The sequence below is a fragment of the Melanostigma gelatinosum genome (assembly GCF_949748355.1).
Source record: "Melanostigma gelatinosum genome assembly, chromosome: 18".
Lineage (NCBI taxonomy): Eukaryota > Metazoa > Chordata > Actinopteri > Perciformes > Zoarcidae > Melanostigma > Melanostigma gelatinosum.
In genome coordinates this window covers 2,150,810-2,162,231 of record NC_136651.1, presented here as the reverse complement: position 1 = coordinate 2,162,231, position 11,422 = coordinate 2,150,810, and positions in this window count along the sequence as shown.

Here is an 11,422-nt window from a genome sequence, read left to right as displayed (position 1 = left end):
CAGTATAGCCGAGCACTGCAACAGGAAACAGTCCCACTTGTCTGCAACTCAACACCAGAATGCTGCTTTGGCTCCATCATGTGGCAATGAACAGTCTATACTCTACCCGATGAGTACTACAAAAGAGCATTGAAATGATGTGACAACTGATATTAGATATACTGTAACACCAATTTTGTTTTTGATGACACTGCAGAAAGGCAATTTTTTGACTTCTCAGAACAAGGTGATTTCAAATATGAATACAACGTATTGAAATGTACTCTGTGCATTTGGTAGATTTGCCGGCATCTAGCGGGGAGGATGCAGATTACAACCAGCTGAACCTTTTCAAGCTGTGCCAAGCGAGTAGGAGAAATACGGTGGCCGATGTGAAAACCTGAACGCATGAAAGACAGCAATTCGTATTTGTCGTATTAAGGCGTTAATGTTGCGATGATGCACTCTGGATCAACCCGTGTGTGTCTGCAGGTGGAACACAGCACCCCCCTCACAGAACATAACTCAGCTCTGGCAACTCATTCTTTATGATCACTTCAAAATGAATAAACGTTACTTTCCCGAGATTCTCAGCGGTAAGTCGTAGATTACTGTGAAAATAAACACTTGACCGTTAGCGAGCGTTGTGACTCCCAGAATGCATTGCTTTTACAGCATTATACAGTATTAGCACAAGACAGTAGGTCACTGTTAGAATTTCCCTGTAAATGTACATCAAAGTCTTACAGTGTACTTTATTTGATTTGACAGTTGTTGACTACACAGAGACGCTGTTACTACTATTAGGCTTCTTGAATATATTTATATATATATATGGCAGTAAATAGCGCGAGCTAGATATTATTGTAATGTTTCGGACCTTTGCCCGAGGAGATTTTCTCGATCTGGACCTTTTGGAATTTTAGTTGAATACCCCTGGTCTATGTGATGTTGCCTGAAAGAGTTGCTCTCAACAGGGACTGGAGAAAGGGGTCAAAAAAGAGTTTCTTGTTACTCGGACATGTTCAGTAGTGAGGGGAGTACGGTGTATAAGTCCTTCAGTACACAATAAAGAGAGAAACAGGTACAAAAATAAAAACAAGCAACATGTTACTGCTGTAGATGCTGGTTTTAACGAGTCCAGTGGTTCCCAACATGGATGTTAGGCTCCTTCCAAAGGGTCACCAAACACACCTGTCCTCTTGTATTTAAGAAGTCCAGACTGATGAGCTCTATTATTCTGGTATGAAGGGAATGGTATGGATGCTTGTTCTGCAGAGACCTGGAGGTGGAGCTGTTGTGTTGCAGAGGGATGAACCACCGTGCTGGCCTGGTGGTGAGTAATGTCCTCCAGAGGAAACTCTTCTTCACAGAAACATGACATACACCTACTGACTGAACCGTTACATCAGCTGTTTCCTAGAAACCTTGAGTAATACCATCGTGTTGTCACGGTTCAATCTGGTCAGTTGAAAATGTGGGAAAGAGAGAGACGCTCTTCTTGAACTGAATATAGAATATGAGGCAAAAACGGCTCGTTCACGTCACGTTTTCTTCGTTGATTTGATCCAAAGTTAAAGTGCAGTTAAATAGATGTTACATTTTATTTTCCGAGTCATTATTTCAGTGCAGTTGCAGTCAAGAAAAACTTATTTTTAGAGTCAAAGCATTACAATATGCATATTTACTAAATACTTTGCATGTGTGTGTATACAGTACGTGCATGTGTCAGCTACAGTAACATGAAAGCAACACTAGCATGGTAAAAGTAAGTAAACTACAGTCTACAATGTAAACAAACCAACAGGATGAGTTCATGTACACGACTCTAGATTCAGGATTTGACTTCTTCTGAAGACAGTGGTGGAAGGTAGCGCAGTACATTTCATTTTTGAGGTACTTTATTTGAGTATTTCTATTTTCTGCTACTTTTTCTCATATTTTGCCGTGTTCGGGACCTTTTCTGAGCGTCAACCTCTATAAAAACACAGCGATGGTTAGCACGCATCCGAGAGGACGCTACAAAATGGAGGACCGAAGTGTCTAAAACCAGAGCCACCTCTGATGAAAGGACAGTAATAACAGTTAAATAAATATAAAGTTAAATATGTCATGGAAAGATTGTCATTTTTCCTCAAAGTCCGAAAAGAACACTTCAGCTGACTTGATGGAACACAGTAAATGAGTGAGAATACGTACCGCTAAGTGTTGTGCACAATACTATGTGAATCTACTCGCAGTAATACTTATACTATGTAAAATGATGAATGTGAAATGACGGATTTTGCAAAATAAAATGAAAAAAATGGGAATATTGTGGATAAAAAACGTTCCGAAATGAGAAAATCCCACCCGCTGGCGAGCGCCGATACCCTCGTTAAGCCTTTGAACGTTGTTGATATTATAGATGATTAACAGAATATACTCAACAAATACATACCATGTATTATTATAGGTTATATTATTGAATGGTTGCAGCTGAAGGGGTTAAATTCTATCTTATAAAATAGATTTCAACGTTAAGGTGAAACATGAAACGTGAAACATCCACAGTGACAGTGTGCTTTGAGACGCCCTTCTTTTGTTCTCACAGTTTTCCTCTCAGGCCTTCTCACTCTGTCAGAGAAATTATTCATAATTTTCAATCAGCGATTCGTCAGTGTTTAACAGTAATTGAATTTTGATATGGGGCAATTATTCATCATTTATGGTTATTTGCATTAATTTAAAATATTAATGGGTTCTTTTGGGTGAGAGAAGAGATGAGAATTTGGTCACAGAGGAGCTCCATCACTCCAGGCATATATATCCACTGACATTACCCAGACTTCTTTGCACCGGTCGAAGAAGGGACAGTTCATTGAGTCGGGAAAAAAAGGGATTCTTTGAACATGTAGAGAAGAGCTTAAGTTAAAATCTGAAGCTTAAGTAAAATACATCAATGTCTCTTGAAAGAGGGTCCTCAAAATTATAATTGCAAATGATGATTTTGATGAAAGCCAACGTCCTCATTTAATCTGGTCTATATTCCCTCCAACAACGCAGACGAAGACGTTTGCCCATCAAACTCAGTCTCTTCTTCCTTCTCTCCCAGTTTTAAATGATTCTTTATTATTCAGTAAACGAGTAGAACTTGTTTATTTCAGCCGGACTGGCAAAGACTGAAATATTTCAACAATTATCAGATGGATTTCCTTTAAATTTTGTGGAGACATTCACGGAGCCCACAAGACTAATCCTACTTACTTTGGTGATCCTCCAACTTTCCCTCCAGCGCCACCATGGGGTTGGCATTTGAAGTTGAGGATGAATTGTAATAACGTTTGTGACCCCTTAAGGTGCAATGTGTAAGACATAATAACATTATGAACAGAATGTGAAGAGGTCACAGTGTTGACGTTGTTTTGCAGAGATGTGTACTGACATTAGCATGCTAACCAGCTAGGCCCGCCCCGTACTGTCTCATAATACTTCTTGTACCTCGATAGTGAGTCTCTGTAGCGTCCAGTTTGTCCTCAGTCCAACATGACAGGACGGAGAAGTGGAGCTGCTGTAGGGCCTGTCAATCAAGCTGAAGGTACAGGGTTCATGGACGTTTTGATAGTTTGTTTATTGGATTAAATCCAAAGATGCAGAAACGAGAAAACAACTCGTATTTCTGTTTCGTCCTAGAAGATTACTTCACCTGGCGATGGCTTTTAGAGACGGACCTTCAGTTAGCCGTTAGCAGTTAGCTCACATTCAGCCAGCGTTGACTGATTTAGATTTAGATTGTATGGACTCACGAGTAGAGGTGAAATGCTTCCCCCTATTTGTTTGAAACGTGTGGATATAACACCTTTTAAAATGTAAAAAATAACTATCTAATCTGCCTCATGTGTTCTTTTGTGTTTCGTGCTAATTAGGAAATGTTAGCATGTTTACATGCTGAACTAAAATGGCGAGAAATCATACCTGCTAAACATCACCATGTTAGCATTTAGCTCCAAGTACCACAGCTTAGCCAAACTGCTAGCATGACTTTTTGAGGGGTTTTATTTTCCATTTCCCTCCAAGTACCAGATGACAACAGTAAAAGCTGTGCTGTTACATTTCCCCCCACACATTTCAAGTGTAATGAGATGTATTTTTGGGGGGCTGGACTCAGAGAGAGGTGAGAGATAAGAACGTATCCGTCCGTTAATAATCACAGTCGGTTTCTCTCTGAGATATCTGATTTTCTGATTCAGCGCTCAGAGTGTCAGATGTCATCGTCGTGATTGTTTTGACGCCCCGTTAAGAAATTCAGGAGGAGGATGGCCAGCTCATGAAATTTGCAGAACCTGATTGAATTTAGGACATTTTCATAAAGGCCGTGCACTGTGTGTGTGTTGGCTGAGATGAGGGGGGTGGACTGGCATGTCTTTCTCAGCCGTTCTCCTCTCTTGTGGGATTGGAGAGAGGAGGAGGCAGCAGACTCCTCCACCCATCAATATAGCTGCTCCCTTACATCAAGCAGACAGATATTGGATCTTTTTTTTGGGGTCTTGCACACCTCTCCGTCTGGTCACGCTTGACTTTGCTCAGTCTTTGCACATTTTGACAAACCTCAAAGGCTTCAAAGAGTCCAAGTTCCCTCGTAGACCAGCTACCCTCACCACGGGAAACTCTGAGCAGACTCCAGGAGGAAAGTCTCAGATACTTGATGAGTTTTCATACTTTTGTCATTATAACTTCTGTGAAATGTATGTCCCAACAAGATGATTTGAATTCAGGAAGCCAGTTCAGATTGAGAAATGGTGAATCCCGAATATATATTCTGTTGTAGCATAGTACCGGTTCAATTTAAAAAGATTGAGTCTACACTGGAAGCAGCCGAATACCTCACCGTGTGTCATTTAAATAAAAAGCTGCATTAATCTGTTTTGTGGCCACTTGGGGGCAACAAGCTGTGAACACTGATCGACTCATGTTAGCGCCTCATGAAGTTGACGTTCGAGATGATGCAGAGTTTGGTGATGATTCTCAAACAGCTGTCAACATATTTCACTCAAAACCCACAAATGTCAACCTCATGGTGGCGCTGGAGGAACAGTCAGAGCATCAACAACGGCATTAGGGTTCATCCTCTGGGGAACATGATTGTGCAAAACCTCATGGCAATTGTTGAGATATGTAACTCTGGATCAACATTGCCATCCCTAGAAGTATATCGCTATTGTGGCTAAAAATAATCATGATAAACTTAGTATAGTAGAATCTGAATGGTCGCTAAAGTTCCCGAATTCCCAGAAAACGACCTTCCCTGAGATCCAACATGAAGTATTCAGTACGTGACCTTGTGGAGTCAGACCGATTCATTTTCATGTCCTGAATCTGCCATCCGCTCACGAAATCCTCCCCAAGAAAATGAAGAAATCCCGCTGACTTCCCGGCCTGAAAGACGTCGGCTGATATGCAGATCAGGGGCCGAAGCCGATACTTTTAACTTCTCACTTTTAATGTATCACCTTGAAATCCGCAGGGCCTCCTCCCAGGAGTCCCTTTGTCTATGAATGCTAATGGTTTCTCTCTGTGTTAATAATAAATAGCTGCTGATAAAATAATACATTTCTAATGTCCCCGCTCTCAGACCTTTCCTCCTCTCCTCCGTCTCAGATTAGTTTATCAGGGCTTCGCCGCCCCCAAACACTTTGGGCTTAATTATTTAAAAAGCCTGAAAAATTCATATCCTTCTTTTTTTGGGTGCAGAAGCCATCGTTCAGACTGTGAAAATTTGGGGAAAGAAAGAGGCGGCGGGGGGGATGAAATATTCAGCAGCGCTCGGGCCCTTCAATTATTTTTCAGATGCATGAATGTTAAAAAACACATGCACACTGAAATGAGCATTTTAAGGCAGAATAATTCCTACAGCAGTATAATGCAGCTCTGTCAATTATTCAGGGGTAAATATAAATCCCCCCCCCCCTCTGAAATTTTACACATTTATCTTTAATCACATTCAGGGAATTTGGATACAATCACATGGCTGTCATTTGTTTTTTTCCACCCTGAAGCAATGCAATTAAGCTTTAAAGATATATATTAGAAGATATTTTATGCTGGCAAATATCAAATGTGTCCACGTGGGAGCAGAGCCCAGTGCTCCAGTTTAGGCTTCCAGCTCCTTTTACTGGCTTTTGTGGGGATGGTCGAGCACCGTCTCCCATCAATGTTTAACACACAACAAAACACAAAGAAAAGAAAAGACGTTTCCCATTCTCATCTGTAATTCAAGCATTCCTCTGTGCTCTATCTCATCCCCGGCATCGCTCTCTGCTACACAAATGCTTTTGTTTGCTGGCTGTCATTGCGCTGTATTATTTAGAGGCAGAACAAACAGAAAGCCCCTCGCTCTCTTCTTCTCTCCTTCCAAATTCATTGGAGCACCGGCTCCTCGGGCCTGTCGGCGCATCCACCACAGGGATCAATTTCACCAGCGCAAACCCACCGGATCCCATCAGACGGGACGCCCACGCTGTCTCCATCTCTGAGGACCAGAGGGGGGGGGGGGGCTTTCCTCTTATCAGGAAAAACTCTCTTTTGAAAACTTTCTGATTAACTTTTCGGAGAAGAGGTTGCAGTTTAATAATCGTTTAAAACTCCGTCATGTAATTGAAAAGAACATAAATGATGATGAGGGTTAAATGATGGGCTCAGAGACGTGTTTGAGTCTCAAATTAATTTAAATTGCTGCATGACATGCCCAGAGGTTCTGGGTCAGTTTTCTTTTTTCTGTCACCCTCCGTCTCGTCCTCCGTCCCTGTTCAACCTACTATTTAAATGAAGAAGTCGGAAATACAACAGAGAAGATCTAAAGATAAATCTTTGAGATGAAACATGTTGCACAGCTGTTTTATTTTAAATATAAGGGCTCCAACAAGTCACCTTCTTTTGTGTAATTCAGAAACCATGCAGGCATACGTCAGCTTCATAGTGAGAATGTGACATGTACATGTCGTGTGTCTGTCTGTCCAGCTCAAAGATACTTCCTCTCCCAAGACTAACTTCCTCTGGGTCTTTGTCCGTTGAATCAATTTGCACATTTGTTTGAGATGTTGACGGCTTAGTTCAACTTTTCAGCCCACAGTCTCAACAGTGTCTCTAAAGCAGAAGCCTGTGAGCACGCGAGTAAACACACCAAAGCACATGCAACGTTGTCTGGTTCTGGTTCTGACTGTAACGCCAATAGTTAGATATCATTAGTGCAACAAATATTACAAATTATACCCAGTATTTAGAACACTACTTTCCTCTAGAACCATAGTAATAATCCATTGATTACTCCCTTGCCTCCACCAAGGAGGTTGTTTTCACTTCAGTTGTTTGTCTCTCGGTCTTCAGGATTACGGAGAAACTACTGCTCCAGTTTTCATGAGTCTTGGTGTAAAGGTGCAGCATTGGCCAAGAAGGAACCCATTTCATTTGGGAGTGGATCCGACACACACATCATCTCTCACTTTTGGAAACGTCTGCGTTCTCAGAGTTCTACTTCTTCTGTTTACTTCCACTGGAACCAGTGAGAATCTTATTGATACACAATTCATACAACTAAACTACAATCGCCACAATCTGCATCAGATTACCTCAAAAGGAAAGATTAAAATGAGCCTTAAAGACTATAAACTGTCTGAGAAACATTTATATCAGATGTATTTTACCCTCGAAATGTTCAAAGCCAGATGGATAACATTCCATCTGACAAAGGTTGTGAATGAGCCAGTTTTACTTCAACAATGAGGGTACAAATATGAGTAAAACTACATTTAAGTAACTAACTGGTGAGCTGGTCTGTGATGTGAGTTACACTAACAGATTATGAAAAAGTTCAGATGATTAAAACATTTATTAACCAGCCTCATCCAATAAATTATTCATTTGGACAGCTCATTTTAAAAAGCATGTCTGGTACATAGATTACATTATGATTATATTAATAATATTATATGAGCATTATAGCATGAATTATTAAGGATTATGGTCATATTGAATGTCTGAGACTGCGTGTTGTGGTTGTGGGCAAGAAGTCGCATTAACATTTGGGAGAAGAGCTTGTGTTGATTGACAGTTGGCAGCATCACAACAGCTCCATGCTCAGGTTTTCAATGTTGGAATGAAAGCGATCGATCGACTGGTGTTGATGTTTATGAATGTAAATCACGTGATTAAGTCAATAAACTTCACTGGTATGAACCTGGACCACATTTAAACCAGTATTTATATGTTGGTGGTGCAGTGTTTGTGTTTTAATGGTTTTTAAATGTATTTAAATGTGAGTCAGTTTGCATATTTGCGTTCGAGTGAACTTCTCCTCCAATACTGCATTTAAAGTCATCTAAAACATATATCCCCTTTCCTTTCCAGTAAACTGGCATATAGACGTGTTTTTGTCGTTGTATTTTCATTGTTGCTCTTTTAATATATATCGATATCTTCAACTATTTTGTCACCTAATTGTACGTAAAGTTGATCCTGACCGGTCTTTGTTGTCCCTGTTTTTAGCTGCATGAAACCAGAGTCAACTCCCTTGTATGTCTCCACATACTTGGCCAATAAGTTGCATCTGTATTTAAATATATTCTGGAGATATTAGGACGGGAGGTGCATAAAGAAGTGGGCAGCAGAGTTCTGCATGACAGGAAAGGAGACACAGGCAGAAGGCAAAATATGAGAAGACGGAATATGTTTTAAACATTAAGTGAATGCAGCGCCGACGATGAGTTGTGGGCACCGTTACAGAAACACACACACACACACACACACACACACACACACACAGAGAGACTGTCTTATAATCCCTACAGGCCCCGGGGCCTCACTCTCAGGCCCCTCAACTGGGTGACAACAAACCTGCCTCTCTGATTTATGGAAATGCAGAAGGGTTTTTTATTAAGCCCCCTGCTGACACACACACACATGCACACACACACACACACACACACACACACATCCTTCTCAGTTCGGCTAAAGGAGGTCAAACTTTAAGAAATGTGTCAACTCTGCAACGAAAATGAGGATTTGTTTATGGGCTGTGTGTGTGTGTGTGTGTGCGTGAAGACATCTTGATATTTAATTGCTGTTGTTAACATGTTAAAGGACACAATACATCATACAGTATTTTAAGCAGCAAATAATTCATACGCAGGTCAGTGCGTTGGCTGTATGTGAATATTTGTATCTGTGTCTGTATTTATGGGTTTTCTGCAGAAGTATTTTAGATAATTCAGATCAGCAAAAGTATAAAAGTATAAATATTGATGCAGTCACGTCACCCTTTAGACCCCAGTTACTTTTAGCTTGTATTTAGTTGTGGTTGGTGTCCATCTTGGTTTGTGTTTTATGTCTTATTTGGTTTGGCCAAGCCAATATACAGTATTATGTATATCCAGTAAAAACACAAACACTGCACCACTAACATATGAATACTGGTTTAAATGTGGACCAGAATGAGCTGCATTCTCTCTAGTGACCACCAGGGGGCGACTCCTCTGGTTGTATAGAAGTCTATGAGAAAATGACTCTACTTCTCTCTTGATTTATTCCCTCAGTAAACATTGTAAACATGAGTTTATGACTCAATCTCTAGTTTCAAGTCTTCTTCAATACAGCATGATGTTCATTTAGTACATTATGGTCCATTTAGAGTCACACAGACCATAAAGCAGGGGATGCTTTAGGGCGGGGCTACACGGTGATTGACAGGTCTCTACCAGAGACGTACACGGCGTCTCTACGTCACTCCTCCTCAGTCCAGATATGGTCACTTCTGTTTACTGGTTGCACAAATCCAAGATGGCGACGGCCAAATGCCGAACTCGAGGTTTCAAAACAGCAGACCACTAACCAGTGGGTGATGTCACTGTTTTTCTGTCTGTGTTCACATTTTTAGCAGCATATGTTCACAACCTTTCTTTGACATCACATTACTCGGTGTGACGGTGAGTTTTCAGAAAAACAGCACTTATTATATCGGCAGCAAAAATCTGGAATCGCATGCAAAGTGATCAGAGGAGAGAATTAAATTGACATGTGAGCTCCATATTGTTTTCTATGGAAAGACCCCGAGGTGTGACATATCTAAATGAGATCATTTGTGCATTGTGTCTTTGAGCTGAATATTCATAACTTCCAAATCATGTGTGTCAAAGAGGAGGGGGGGGGGGGGGGGGGGAATAAAGGTGCAAAAACTGCTTGGTTTTTTATTGTCATACATAACGTAATCCCCTTTAGTGAAAGAGACTCCCTGTCAGTCCTTTAAAAGAGGAACAAAGGGAGGAATAAAAATAAAATGAGCGCTAACTGGAAGAGCTCGTGAGATAGAAACACATCATTCATCCTCCGTTCCCGTGGTGACGCCTCTTCCAGCTCCTCAACACTTCGATATAAGAGCTCTCACCTCAATCCGCTCTCTTTCTCCCCTCCTCCTTTTTTATGCTCCCTACTCTCCACCCTTCTTCGTTCTTCACTTCAATTTTCTCCCCCCCCCCCTCTCCCTCCAGCCTCTCTGGTGTACTCTTTACCCCCCCCCCCCCAGTCCTCGGTATCCTCCCCCTCTCTCTCATCTCATCCCCACATCCCCGCCCCTCAGTGTTCAGTGATTAATGCAAGTTTTAATTGTCATGCTCACTTTTATGCTCATTAAAGTGTATTATGCAGCAGTTAGGGTATTAAAGTTCAGCGAGAAATTTCATGCATACTGATGAGAATGCAAATGAGCCCAGCGTGAAAAGATACTATGGTTTGTGTTGTGTGTGTGTGTGTGTGCGTGTGTGTGATTATCCCCAGGAGTGAGCCAGAGTGTCATTATCACCCCGTTCTAGCCTTCTTAGCTGAGCAGAGAGAGTCCATCCATGGAAATCATGTTAATGGAGTCTTAAAGCGTTCTTCATGCCTGAATACCTGAATATTATTTAAAATATGTTGTATGTTGCAAGACATTTTATTCCGTGACTTACAATAAGCGCAGGTAACCTTACTACGGGGCAGTGGTATTATAGTATTTGCACTTTTTTGGGGAAGTTTCAAGCCGCTATGTAGCAATAACTTGAATAATATCTCCTTCATTGCTTCATGATTTATGCTAACATGCTGATAGCACGTAAACTGTTCACGTCTTAGTTGAGCATGAATGACAGTTGCTAATCAGCAGTGAACACAACATACAGCTGAGGCTGATTGTCATTAGTTATGCAGATAATTACTCATAAACATTTGGACATGTGTCTCCTGATGACGCTGATAGACGCACACAGGGAACCTTGGACTCTTTTGGGGGGTTTAGGATCCAGTTGGTGATCCAAACGTGCTTTTGGTGCAACATTCAAACATGACTAAGAGTCTGCATGAGGCTGGACTTTAGCACAGTGACGCTAAATGCTAACATGTTGACAATAACAGCTAGCATGTTGATGCTAAGCAGCTGTAG